This window comes from Microtus oregoni, unplaced genomic scaffold, assembly GCF_018167655.1.
Source record: "Microtus oregoni isolate MIOR12 unplaced genomic scaffold, Mior012 000129F_ref0000347, whole genome shotgun sequence".
In the NCBI taxonomy this organism is placed as follows: Eukaryota; Metazoa; Chordata; class Mammalia; order Rodentia; family Cricetidae; genus Microtus; species Microtus oregoni.
Window position 1 is genome coordinate 1 of NW_024544772.1, and position 15,319 is coordinate 15,319.

A 15,319-nucleotide genomic window follows, 5' to 3' on the forward strand; every position below is an offset into this window, starting at 1 on the left:
GTAAGGTCTACACCTTTTTGTCAGAGCTGTGAATTCTATGGCAATGTGCAATAAAACAGGAATGGCAATTTTCCATCAAGTGTAAAATAAGCACCTTGTAGAGCAGAGGAAGGTCTTGTTGGGGCTAATCAGCTTCCAAATGTTTTTCAGTATTGAGAATATCCATTGTGTGCTTGTGAAATGCTGGGAAGTAATCAATGCATATTTTCCAAGTGGATGGATGATGTTTTTCTGTGTAAGAAGCCATTGGTCAGATAAGATATTCCCATATATGTAGATGAAAGAAATTTTGAAGAATCCTAGAAAGTTGGATGTATACCAGATAAACATTGTCAAAAGAACAAGATCTATAGGCCGCATTGTAGAGGTGGTAGGCCTGAGTCATTTTTGTGCAAAATAGTGTATATTTCATACCATCTTGGTCTTGTGAGTAAGTTCTATTTCACCATAGATAGAGTTGAAACACAAGTATTTCCAAAGAGTGTATGATGCTATATTATTCTGAGTAAGACATTCTAAATCTCTATGAAAGGAAGGCATTTTCAGAATTCTGACAAGAGGACAGGAGTTTGAGGACCCTGGGGAAATACAAGGATAATGATGATGGTAACAGGTGATGTACTGGAGGGGAAACATATTTTAGTAAAAGGGGAGAAGGTCTTGCCATCCTTCATCAAGAAATAAATGATTGGATGCTTGTTAAGTGACAGTAAGTTTTGAATGCCTTTTTGATTGGAATTTGAATGTTTTGGGCCTTGAGAAGGTATAGACCATCCCTGGCCCCCTCAGTCAGGCAGGGTAAGTGTAAGGCTCTCTTGATTACCAAGTGTGCATTTGAGGTCTATTTGACTAAATAGATGGTGGTGATGAATGGAATTCTTCGGCAGACATAAAGTAAAAACCAAAGTCACAAACCACTTAGGTAACAGGTAGTATCCTAGTAGACCTTGTGCAGTGGAGGAAGGACTGCATCACAGTCTAGAAGATTCACATCTTGAGGCAACTGTGGAAGGGCTGGTAGCAATTTGACATCATGTATCAGTCATTGGCAGGCTCCAGTTCTCATCAGCTACATTGATGTGTGAATGAAGGATGAGACCTCTTCATTCTGCTGACTTTAATGAAGCAAAGATGTCCTAATTTCAGGACTCTGTCACTTCAAAGCAGAGCAAGATTAAATTTCTTTGGGTACTCATGTATTTTTAAAGTGGATGTAGTTAGAGGGGAAAGATCTCCATTATGGGGATATTTCTGAGGCCCACAAGCAAAGAGGGGATGATCTGAGGATCCTTTGATCCTGTTCACCTTGAGAAAAATGGAAATTCTGGGATGACTTTAGTAAAACCCACATATTTTTATGAATTTCCTTAAACAAAGTGATAAAGCCTTGAGTGCTATTTGTAATTGCAGAAAGGCCAAACAGCTATTTTAATCATAAAGATCTTCAGTCATCAAAAATGCACAGTGTGAGATGCCTTGATAAAAGGAACATTTTGGGGAGATGATATTCATGGGGGAAACTTCTGAGGTCATTCTGAATAGTCTTGCTATGTGAGAAAATGCCTAACAATGTATGACCAAATATCAAGGTTTAATCACACCATTGTGTAGAAGGGAAAGAACAAGTTTAACTTGAGTAAGATTATTTTAGTCATCATTTGCTTCCTACTGTGTTTCCAACTTCCATGACCCATATATTACATCAAATATTGGGAAGATTACAAGAAACAATTACAATGCTCTTTCCTCATGATTAGTGGTTGTATAAACTTTCCTGCTTCCAAAGAGTTGTATTGGTCTGTGCATATCCATCAATGTAAGTGATGTAGGATGCCCTTGTATATGTGTTTTTCTTTCCCGGTTAATGAATAAATCTGCTTTGACCTATGGCAGTGTGGAATTTAGTCAGGCTGGAAGAGATATGGAAAGAGATTAGGTGGATTCCAGGAGAGGCCATGTGCCTGCTCAAGGAGAATTATACCAGAATTTTCCAGTAGGCCAGAGCCATACGGTGATACAAAGATGAACAGAAATGGGTTAATTTAAGATGTAAGAGTTAGCTAAAAAGAAGACTGTGTTAATTCCTTAAGTGATATTGTAATTTTCTCTGTAATTATTTGGGTGGGGGCAGTTGGGAAACATAAGGGCAGTCTTCATTTACATGAATGATATGAACCTTTTGCATTTCTGACTGGTACATTTTAGGCAGAGTCCATGATTATTAGTTTTAGCTTTTTATATTTTTCCCTCTACCTAAAGTCTTGTGAGGTCCCATGGTTACGAATGTGTTTCCCTAGCAGTCGTAGACCTGGGATTGGCACTGATTTAATATGAGTCCAATGGTCAAGTTAAATGTGTCCATGGAAGCAGGGGGATGCTCTATGGCCTACCAGGTTCATTGGCTAGATCTGAATCTCTATTTATACTAAGTGAATGGTTTGCAACCCCTTTGGTCATGGAAACCAATTCTGACATGTTATTCACCATTATGGACTATTCCAGACACCCTATGGAAAAAATGGGATCTTTGTAAATTTTGTGGTTGAAGTTTGTATTCATAGTACCCCTTTCACTACACTGGACTGAATATGGGCAAATCTGAATCTCACTTTTACAGTGTCAGTGGTGAAAGGATTATTTAATCTGGGCCCTTTGTATTCAAAGGTAAAGCTTGAGTGTTTTTGCCAAAAAATGAATCCTTGAGACGACCTTTGACAAATGGCGAAGTTCAGGAGTAATCTTTGTCCTAGGATGGATGTCTGACAGTTTCTTCAGTGAAATCAATGGAGGAAGCTAACTTGAGGAGATTTGAGGCATTGACTCTTCGTGAGACAGGGTAAATTTTGAGACCTCTGTAGGGCAAGTGATGTAGATATGAATAATTTGCATTAATGTAGATTTTGCTTTATTGACAGAGATTTAAGGTCAATTTTGTTATATGTATAAGTGTTTCTGATTTTGATTAAGGTATTGTGATTGTGTAGTTCATTAAATACGTACTGTATAATTAAGAAATATTGGTTGTTAATGGATAATCATCGATAATAGTAAAGCTTGTAGTCATGTTAGTTAGATTTTCTAGACATATAGAGATATATTTCAGATAGGCATTCTTCATATCTCTCAAAGGCTGCAGAATATGGCATTTTAAATGTTTTAATAACTTAGGACTTTTCATGACAATGAGACACTCTGCTCCTGGCAGCACCAATGTACTTCAAGAGGAAGATGGACATCGAAGAGGCACCTTATGGTGTTTGATATCCGTTTGGGCAAGAAACTGCTCTTGCCTGGACTATTGCATAAACTGGACACAGAGAACCCACAGAGAGAGGACTACTGAACTTGCCTAAGGTGAGATGATCTTTCGGGGTTCCTGATTCATGAAAGAGTCTGCGAGACATTCTGCAGGACACAACAGATAGTGACTGAACTGATTTTGAATTTTCCTGCTTTATGGAAATGTCTGCTGGATACCATGGGCCTGAAGGCTGAAGATGGATGCCCCAACAGTACAGAGGAACTTTGGGTGACTGTCCAGGTAGCGAGATGTCTCTGTCATTTCTAGAGTTTTAAAAGTTGCTTTTTTCTTGTTTGCTTAGGTAGTATTGTATCTTTCTGGAGTCTTTGATGGAGTTAAGAATAGTTAGTTATAGTTACAGTTTTCCTTAGTTTTGATACAGATTATTGTAACTTTTACTTGATAACTGTTTTGTTATATGTAATTTTTCTATGTTAAAGTTAATGCCTTTTTTTTTGTTTAAACCGAAAAAGGGGAAATGATGGAGGAAGGTCATTGGCCAATAAAGAAACTGCTTGGCCCTGTGGGTGGAGTAAACCGAACAAAATGCTGGGAGGAAGAGGAAGTGAGGTCAGAGACTCCACTGCTCTGCTCTCGGGAGCAGACGCCTCAGGGAGACGCCATCCTTCCAGCTCCCAGGCAGACACACGCCATGAAGCTCGACCGAGGATGGACTAGCCTAGAATCTTCCCGGTAAGACTGGTGCTCACCGATTATTACAGATGGGTTGATCGGGATATCAGAATTAGCCAGTAAGGGCTAGGGCAGAAGGGCCAAGCAGTGATTAAATGAATACAGTTTGTGTGTTGTTATTTCAGGCATAAGCTAGCCGGGCAGGCGGCTGGGGTGTTGGGGACGCAGCCCCGCTGCTGCCCTTATTACTTCAGGCAAGTGTATAAGTTGGAAAACCATTGCACACAAGGGAGAAGTATTATTCACCATCCTGTTGTAGGTACATGTTCTTACTAACCCATTTAGAGAAGGAATGTCCCATTATTGCACTTCAACTTACAATATTTCCTTAGAGCTTTCTTATCTTTTTTTGTCTCTTGGAGAGTTAGGCATCAGCAAGAGCTTTCTTCATTATGCCTTGGTGCCCGTCAGCAGCTAGATGTTTTCTTCTTTCTCTGGTTGTTTACTTATTCCATGTATGGGCAGCTGTGATGGGGCCAGTTGATTTCTAGTGATTTGATTGAAAAACATAGCTTAGGATTCAGTTTCTAATTTTAAAGTTATGACAGGGACCCAAAACCTACAGGGAGCAATGCCTTTCACTAACTACCTGTACCAAACATTAAAGGTTTAAATCATTTTTATTTAGAGCAGCATATTTTTGAGTTAGTTTAAAACAGAATAAATTCTTGAGAGTTCTTGACAGAATCCTACAAGGTAGGATGCAGTATTATTCAAAATAACATCTCAAATGTCACCTTGTGAATAAAAGGAATGTATGAGTTTCCTTGAGTCAAAGACAATGCTTCCTAATCTTCCTGAGATAGGTGGATTAGGTGTAAGTACACATTCTTAATGGAGAAAAGGATGATGGCCCAGTTTTACACAGGGTAGTTCTCATGAAACCTTCATTAAACAAAGTATATATGAGGTCTCTTGGAAACAGGACTACAGAAAACCTCTTCTTAGAATGGAAAGTTATGAGACTATCTTCAGCAAATGAGAAATCCCAATTGTTTTTATTCAAAGAGAGGAGGGCTCCAGTTATATTTGGTAAAATAGTAATATGCAATTTATCCAGGATCAAAAGTGGAAGGTCGCAAGACATCATGGGTAATCAATAAGAGTATGGCTCTGCATTAGCATCCAGCTAATTTTCACAATGCAAACATACATACCCAATGAGAAATATTTGATAGTCTAAGGCAAATCTCATAACAATCTTCCAAGAGCCTAAGTAGTAATGCAAGAATTATTGTTTCCTCAAGGATGTGTTGAGCTGTACATATCTGTACACATAGAAACACTGCATTTTTTTGATTATGTCAGTTTATTTATTTATTAATAATTTCTGTCTCCTCCCGACCTCCTCCTCCTATTCCCTCCCCCTCCCCCTCCCCCAATCAAGTTCGTTTTCCTTGTCAGCCCATAGAACTCTCCCGGTTCCCTGCCCAGTGGAAGGTCCAAGGACCACCCACCTCCATCCAGGTCTATTAAGGTGAGCATCCATACTGCCTATGCTCCCACAAAGCCAGTACATGCAGTAGGATCAAAAAACCCACTGACATTGTTCTTGAGTTCTCAGTAGTCCTTATTGCCTGCTACGTTCAGTGAGTCCGGTTTGATCCCAGTTTTTTTTCAGACCCAAGCCAGCTGGCCTTGGTGAGTGAACCATAGAACATCCCCATTATCTCAGTGTGTGGGTGCACCCCTCACGGTCCTGAGTTCCATGCTCGTTCTCTCTCTCTACTTCTGCTCCTGATTTGGACCTTGAGATTTCTTTGAATAGTCAAGAAGCATACAGAAAACCAAAAAGACTGGATCAAAGAAAATCATCCCCTCACCATTTAATAATCAAAACACTAAATACACAGGTTAAAGAAAGAATATTAAGAAACAGTGCATTTTTGAAAACATATTTGCAGACAGATGGCTTCAGAGCTAATTTTCTCTTTCCACCTTCTGTCCTGTGATCTAAAAGAAGAAAGTTGTAAGATCCCATAGATCACATATGTGTTTGTCTGATTATCTTTGTCAGAGGGGTTTCTTTGCCTTTTGGAGATGAAAAATGTCTAAATCCTCTTTGTGACAAAGAGAGATGATTACAGCCCCCATGTTCTTTATGGGAAGCATGAATATCTGCTTTGTTAGAGCTGGTTCTCATTTAGTTTTGATAGGTCTTGAATATTGATGACTGCCTTTGGGAGAAGCAGTACCTCTATCACACTTCTCATGTGATTGCAAGGATCTGCAGCCTCCCTTAGACATGGAAGGTTCAATGCACACTTGAGTAGTAGCTTTTTGTTTCTGGCTCACTTTGGAGGGTGAATCCTTGAACTCTATTTTGGACAAAGAGCATATTAGGCAGCCTTCATGTTCTGAATGGGAAACATGAACAACTTCCATGTTAGAGGGGACCTGTTCCAATTTGATTTTGGTAGATTTGAAATATCTAGGAATTCCTTGGGAAGAAGGAGAAAATCTGAGGCCCTCCTAATAAGGTTATGAGGATTTCAAACTCCCTTTGCAGAAGTAGTAGTGAGGCTCTCTTTAGGCTCAGTGTTAAGCCTTGCAGCAACATTGATAGAAACAAAATCTCTGCCCGTTTTTGGGAGAATGGTGAAATTTCAAGCCTTCACCTTCTGTTGGCACAGATTTGAGGCATGATTTTTTAGAATCAAGTTTTGATTTTGGTTTCTTTGATTACAAATGTTTTGACCAACCTAGTCGAGAGGGAGAACATCTTTGATATTTTGTAGGAGTGGAACTAGATTTGAAGTTCAATTTTGATGATACTTTGTTTGGAAACAATCCTGGGTGGTGTAGCGATAGAGCGTGAGTCCTTTCTGATATATATGCAAGTGCGAGCCTACTTTTGGCAGATGTGAATGATCTTAAGGCATTAAATTCCAAAAGTAAAAATCTGATTCTTCATTTAATAAATGAAGCATGCTTCACTATTTTTTGGTTGAATTGGAACTTCTATGGCTTTTATTTTGATAAGAGTAAGAGCTCAGACAGTCTCATGAGAAGGAATAGGAATGAACTGTCATGTGCACAAGTAGACATTCTTAAAGACTCCATTGAAAAGAAAGTTCCCACTACTTCTTGGGTAGATGGTATAGGTTCTAGAAGCCATTGGGATGGTGTGGTATTTCCAAGTGTAAAATAAATACGTCTTGGGGGCTCCATATTCTTGTGGTTATATACTGAAGGGCCTCAAGTACATTTTTCAGAATTACAATGTCTCAGAGCCTCTACAAAGAATGGTAAAGTTTCTAAAGCACCTGACACAGTATCTGAGGTCTTACAAACCTCTTTTGCTGTTGGCAAAGTTTCTGAGGTCTCTTGTGTAAGGGAAGGTTGCAGAGTCTACATTGGGGGAAGTTGATATTCTAAGGAATCTTGGGAAGTTGTTGAAGTTTTTGTAACCTTATTGTAAGAAGATGTTATTTCTAGAAAACTTTTGTGAAACGGTGGAGTTTAATTGTACCATAATGAGAGTAAGAAAGTTGAAGTGTTCCAGTATCAGATGATGACTGTCCTAAAGTCTCAAGTGTCAAAGGAGGGACGGAAGCCTCTTGGGAGAACAAAAATTATCTGGAGACTCTTGAGCAGATGATGCATGTCCAAGTGATTCCTATGCTGATATGGACAGTCCCAGAGCTTCTTGGGAATGCAATGAATTTCCTGTATAGCCTTGCTGAGAGGATAATCTACTTGTGCAACTTAAGATATTTCCTGACAATGTTGTGCTGAATGGGATAATGACCAAGTCCCAGATGCAGGTAGAGTGGGTCTTAGAAAACCTAGGTCCAGTGGAGGAGGTCCGAGAGATTCATCCAGAGATACTGATGGTCCAAAAATTTCTTTTGCACATACAGATGGTCCTATAGTACTTTGGCCAGAGAATGAAATTTTTAGAGTTTCTAGGGTAGACGGAAAAGTTTCTGAAATCCCTAGATAAGAGTCTGATATGTTACCAGCTTCTTGGGGGATGCCAAATTTCTTATGTCTCTCGCATAAGGGGGGCCAGTTTTAGAGTCTGTACTGAAAGACCCATATGTGCTACAGCATTTTGGGCAGGTGCTGAAGTATCTATAATCCCCTGGGTAGAAGTTGCCTTTTCTAGAGTGCTATGCATAGATGGTGATGTTTCTCATGGTCCTTTGAGTATTCCCTAGTCCAAGATTTCTTAGATCAGATAATGAAAATGACTGTCCTTAATGCCAGTGTTCAAAACAAGTGCCTGAAGCCTATTTAGGTATAAGAAAATATCTGGAGACCCAAAAGCATTTATTGAATGTCTATCTGCTGAAATAGACAATCTCAGAGCCTTTTGTGAAATCATAAAACTCTGGCTTAGGTTTTCTGAGTTGGGGAATCCTCTTGTAAATATAACGATGTGTCCCGACAACATTTTTTTCTGAGAGGGAGAGTGACCCTCTTTCCAGATGCAGGTGGAGTGGAACCCATAGATGCTTGCTCGGGAGTAGAAGTTTTCAGGGATTCCTCCATAGATACTGATCCTCCTAAATTTCTTTCTCAGATATAGATGGTCCCACAGTACTTTGGCAGAGAATGAAATTTCCAGAGATCGTGAGGTAAATGGAAAAGTTTCTGAAGTTCTTGGGGAAGAGTCTGATATATTACAAGCCTCTTTGTTAGATGAAATATTCTGATGTCTCTGGCATACGGGAGCCTGTTTTAGAATCTGCACTGAATAAAGGAGATGTGCTAGAGTATTTTGGACAGGTGGTGTAGTTCTATATTCCTTTTGGTAGAAGATGGTATTTCTAGAGTGCTATGGGTAGATCATGGTGTTTCTAGTGCCCCCATGAATATTCAGATAGCCCAAGGTCTCCTCGATCAGATAATGCTAATGATAAGGACTGCCCTGGATGCCCTTGTTCCAAACAAGTGCCTGAAGCCTCTTCAAGTGACAGGGAAGTATCTGAAGAACTATGAAAATATGGTGAGTGTCAAAGAGATTCCTTTGCTGATATGGACAATCCTAGAGCCCCTTGTGCAGACAATGCATTTACTGGACAGTTTTGCTTCAGTGGTTTCATAAAGTAACCTGTTTGCATGAACACATTTTTTTTAAATCTTTGTCCATAAATGAAATTCTATCAGGCCCCCTTTGAGATGAGGCAGTATTCACAAAGTGTTGGTTAGATGGAGAAAATCCCAGAGCTCTTTAAGAAATTGTTGGTTATCTCAATGTCACTTGTTCAGTTATAGAAGGCCTGTGCACCTTTGGCAATTGTTGAAAATCTCATTGTCTCTATAATAGATGTCAGAGTGTCTATAGACCTTGAGAGAGATTTCAAAATACTACAAATCTCTGTATAAAATGGCAAAGGATCTGTTGTCTCTTAAGCAATATTGGGAAGAATGCAGAGGCCACTCCAAAGAAGCATGAATTTTTGGAACACTTTGAGCTAATAATGGTGCTGTTACTACAGACTTTTGGAGAGCACCATGTGTAGATATTGATGTTCCTAAAGGATCTTTTGAAGATCGAGCAGGTCCACAATCTTGTGGAATTGATGATGAATGTACACCAGCCTCTTGGGATAAAGAAGGTTCTAGGTCTTCTTGAGAAGATATGAACATTTCTAGAGGTTCTTTTTCAGATTTTGAATGTCCTACAAATGATTGTGCTGATATGGAAGTTCCAAGAGCCAGGATAATGAATCTCCTAAACACCCTTACTTAAGTGGCGATAATCTGAGAATCCCTTTGGCAGCTCTAGACAATTTTGAGTACAATTGAGCTGATAATAAATATTGGGAGGTCCCTAGTACAGAAGGGTTAGGTCTCAGTGAACATTTAGAAGATAGAGAAAAATGAACAGATTTTTGGAGAGATGATGTTTCCTAAATTTATTAGTCAGAAACAGAAAGGAACAGGGCATTTAGGGCAGACATTGAATGTCCCAGATTTACCGGAAGAGGTGTCAATGTTTCAAGACTCACAGATGAAGACTCTGAACATTTAAAAACCATTAGGCGAGATGTTATAGTTTCTGATGACTTTGGAATCCATTGGGAATTTCCCAACTACTCTGTGAATCAGGTTGAAGTTGCCGAGCACCGTGCACATCTAAAGAACTTCTACTTTCTGGAGAGAAGAAGATGTTTCTAGAATAACTTGAGAAGCTGAAACATATTACAATATTCCCTGGGCAGGAAATATGTGTTTCTTGTGGGAGAGATGGGAACTTTGCCACAAACCCTTGATTATAAGAAGTGTCTTGCACTTTGTGGGAAGGTCTGGAAGATTCTGTAGACCCTTGGACAAATGGTCAATGTCCTAGAGACTCTTGTCCTGATATACACTATCACAAAGTACCTTGGAGAGATAATGAACGTCCTTCATATGCCTTCTGATGTGTTGTTTATCCTAGAGTCACTTTTGTGTATACAGATATTTTCTACCACAACTGATCAAGTGGGGAATGTTCCAGAGTACCTGGTGTAGGTGGGGTAGGTCCCAGAGACTCTTGGGAAGATAGAGAATGTTTTAGATAAGTTTGGACATTTGGTGAAGAATCTAGATGCTTCTAGTAGGTGTGTACAGTTCTGATTTATTTTGGGAAGATAGAGAAAAGCTCCCAGTATGTTGGAGTGTATAACTGAAAGACATTGTGTCCTTGAGGCAGATAGAAATTTTTCTACAGGCCCTGAAATAGACAGAGCAGTTTTAAACACCCCTTTGGCAGATGAACAGTCTTTTAATTTCCACTTTGAAAATTAAGAATTGGCATCAATTCATCGGAAAGAGATCATCATTGGTATATGGAAAAGTCTCTGTTTTCCTCTGATTAACGATGCATTCCTATACCTCTTGGGAAGATGTAGGTGTTCTTGGAACACCCTGAATAGACACAGGAGGTCTGAGCATCCATGAAACAGATGGAGATATTCCTAACTCCACTTTGTTATGTAGAAATAATCCTAGAGTCATGGGAGTAGATAATGAAGATATCAAATCCACTCTTGAGGAATTGGATAACACTAGATTTCCATGTGCACAGGTAGTAACTTCCAGAGTGTTTTTTCCACATGAATAAAGGCAAGATTCCACAACTTCTAGTAAAGATAATGAATGTCTGGAACTCACTTGAACATATAAGGAAATTTCCAAAGACTCTAGGAAAGAGGATAGAGTGCTTTGCCCTGATAAAGGAAACATCATTTGCCCCTTTCAAGAAGTCAAAGGTCATAAAGTGTCTGGAGCAGATGGATCTCTTTGGTGAACCCTTTGTGCAGAATTCCAATATCCAAGAGGTCCCATAGAATGAAACATAGGGCCCTAGATAGCCTTGCATAGATTTAGAGTAACGAAAAGTTTCTTCTTCTGACAGTTTAGATTTTAAAAGGCACGGAAAGAATGGAAATAACTCAAGTTTTCTGGGGCATATACAGAATGTTCCCATGGCTCATCACATTCCACATGTCATCAGGTAGTTGTAGAAGTTTTGCATATGCCTGATGAAAATGATGATTATCTTGGGGAGTCCCAGGGTGGTAGCAAAAGTTCTACAAAAATTTTGGAGACCCTGGAACAGATTTCAAAGTTTCTACCATTTTTGGCATGCTGGCTATATCCCTGAGACTCTGCGGTACATGATGCATATGCTAATGTACTTTGTGCAGAGGGGAACTTGATAATGTATGTTGTGTATATGAGGAAGTTCCTGGTAGCCCTTGAGCATGTATGTTGTCCTAGACTCCTTTGTGCAGCGTGGCTAGACCCTTGTGTAAATACACAGGAACCTAAAGTTTCTTGAGGACATTGAAAAGTTGATTAGCTCACCTGGGAAAAGGAGTAAAGTCCCAGAGTCTCCTGAGGACAAGGATCATATACTGAACTTCCTTCATGAGATGGAGAAGTTTCTAATGTCTCTCTTTTAAGTGACATTGCCCGTGATAACTATTTGTATTTTGGACTTTTACTTGGATGTCTGCAGAAGATAACAAAGGCCCCAGAGTTCCTTTTGAAGATGCTGATGGACTCAGTGATCAGATACACTAACTTCTAGAGCCAGATGAGCAGAGATTAGAAATGCTGGATTACTTGGGACATGTGATGAAAATCTTCTAGGCACTTAATTAAATGGTGAAGATTTTGTAGGAACTGGGATAAATGGACAGATTACCACAGGCTCTCTGACAGAAGACAAATGGCTGAGATTCATTCGGACAAGTTGAGATGATTATAGATTAGCAAAAAAATGAGGTAAAGATAAAGTTCTCCATGAGGAAATGAAAAAAAAATCACAGAGTTCCTTGTGCATACAAAGAAATTTCCAGAGGTGATCCAAAATATAGAAAATGTTCAGGATATCCTGAACTCACAGAAATTTGGAATATTTCCTGAGAACCAGAGCTAGATATTCCAGTACCTCGAAGAGAGGCCAAAGACCCTCGTGTGCTCTTTTCAGATTGAGAAGGTTTCAGAGATCTGGCGACAGATGGTGGATACTGTAAAGAATTTTGCACAGACAGGGAAGTTTTCTGAGGGATTTCGGATGAAGCAGGATACTTCCTAGTTCCTTGATTACACAGCAATGTCACTAGAGTTCCTTTTGCAGACACAGATAAGTCCAAAGACCCTTGTGGATACAGAAGGGGCCACAAGCCCTTCTGCACCCTGACACTCACAAATATACCTGACTAGATTGCAAAGATTCTAACAGTGTCTGGGTATTTTGTAAAAACATCAGAGGTTCTGTCCTTGATGCAAAATGTCCTACTGTATTTTTTACAGATGTCAAATTTCCAATTGTGCCTTTGGCAGGTAAGAGACTCTCCACAGTGTCCTTTGAAGCATAGGAATTCTCTAAGAGTCCCTGTGCAGATTTGGACAATTTCTGAGTTCCTTGTGATGGTGGGCATGTTCCCACAATCATTTCATCAGAACAAGAAGATGCTGGAGTTGTTTATCTTGATGACAAAACAGCCAGATGCCCTGGTACACATGGAATGTTCCCCTGGTCACTTGGGTAGATGGAGAATTTTTATATGGCACTGGAACTGCTTTGAAAAGTGTAGAAATTTGCAGTCTCTTCAGCTAATTATGCTAATTTCCGCATTTCCTCAGATGATATAACATGTTCCAGAGGCCCATATGCAGGTTTCAAAGCTCTTATATTCCCAAAGCCAGAAGGAAAAAAGGAATCTGCAGATCTACGGCAGAACTTAGAAATCATCTAGGCATTAGAGTTTGTTACCAAGTGTCTATTATGCTTGCAGCAGACTGACAAGTTTCCACACCCTCTCTCACACCTGAAAAATGCCCCAAGGTATTCTGGGAATATTGCTATTGCCTCAAATTTTTTGAGGAATATACTGACTGTTTTGAAGTCCTTTGCATAAAAGACAAAGTACTTGGGCAAGCAAAGTTACCTCTGTAGCTCTCGAGACCCATTAGGAAATTTCAAAATAGCAAATTTCCTAGAGACCATGGATTATATAAAGGATTTTCCTGAGCACCTAGAGAAAATGATAAATGTTCTATGTGTTCTAGTGAAGACAAAAATTTCCCTGATGTTTCTAGCTAGATTTGTTATGTTCTGTACTTCTTGTAAACCTTATAGTATGTTGGATAGATGAAGAAAAATTTTAGACTATTGGGAAGAAATTAGATGTTTCAAAGCCCTATTAGACGGTAGCAGAGTCCCTACAATTCATTGTGTTGATATAGATAGTGTTAGAGACCCTTGTTCACATAGGGAAGATCCTAGATTCTTGGGCAGATTCCCAAAATTCTACAGTTCCTTTTGTAGGTAAAGAAATTACCAGCAGTGTTTGAGCAGATGGAGAAACACTGAGTTACTTATGGGCACATTGATTAGTCTCTAACTTAGAAGGTGGATGTCTATCTGTGCTTTGTGCCTGTGTGGGCTTTACCAAAGTAGGTTCTATATAAGGAATAGATTTTCAGGAATTTGAGCAGTTTTCAGCATCACCTGCCTGATGTGTTCACTTCCAGTTTTTTGTGAAGATGGTCAAAATTAACCATCTTTTTTCAAAGATGGAGAAGGAGGCTCATTGGGCTACCAGCTGTCCTGTTTAGGTGCTGAGGAGATCCATCTGGAGGGGTGAGTGTGTGTGATCCAGGGGTGGAAATCCCGGAAGAGAGCATAAACCCCCCTCCCCAAGCTCCTTCTGAAGGGTTGTCTTTCTTACCGACAAGGCCCACTCCAAGCCTGCTTGCTCTGAAAGGTCCTTGCTCAGGAACAGGTTTCTGCTCCTACACTGAGGCTAGCCACCCAGAGAGGTGAGTGCCTGCCTACCGGGCTGGCCTCAACAACCCCCAAAATTAGCACGGGCACCTTCAGCTTGGAGGCAGAGTCTCCTGTGCTATTCTGGACCGTCCCTGCCTGCCACATTCTTCCTTTTATCCCAGGTTCATTGGGTTACATGTTGTCCCTGTTTTGGTGCTGAGGAATTCCATCTGGACTGAATGATAAATCCCTATTCAAACTAGGCAAACGACCAGGAGTGAATACACAAATTAACATGATCAGTAATGAAAAAGGAGACATAACCCCAGACACAGAGGAAATTCAGAAAATCATTAGATCTTACTACAAAAGCCTATATGCCATAAAATTGGAAAATATTAAAGAAACAGACACTTTTTAGATAAGTTCCATATACAAAAGTTTGCCCAGAACCAGGTGAACAATCTAAACAGACCTGTTAGTCGTGAAGTATTAGAAGTTGTTATACAAAAACTCCCTACCACAAAATCCCACGTCCAAATAATTTCAATGAAGAATTCTACCAGAACTTCCAAGAAGACCTAATACCTATACTCCTTAATATGTTTTACAATAAAGCAACAGAAAAGTTATTGGCAAATTTCTATATGAAGCTACAGTTACCCTGATACCAAAACCACACAAAGACTCAACCAAGAAAAATAATTACAGGCCAAACTCACTCATGAACATCAACGCGAAAATCCTCAATAAAATAGTTGCAATACGAATCCAAGAACACATTAGAAAAATTATCCATTGTTATCAGGTAGGCTACATCCCAGGGATACAGGGCTGGTTCAACATATGCAAATCTATCAATGTAATCCATCATATAAATAAACTGAAAGAAAAAAAAATATGATCATTTCATTAGATGCTGAAAAAACATTTGACAAAATTCAACATCCCTTTATGATAAAGGTCTTAGAGAGATTAAGGCTACAAGGGTCATACCTAACTATAATAAAAGCCATTTATAGCAAGCTGACAGCTTACATCAAATTAAATGCAGAGAAACTCAAAATTATCCCACTAAAATCAGAAGCACGACAAGGCTGTCCACTCTC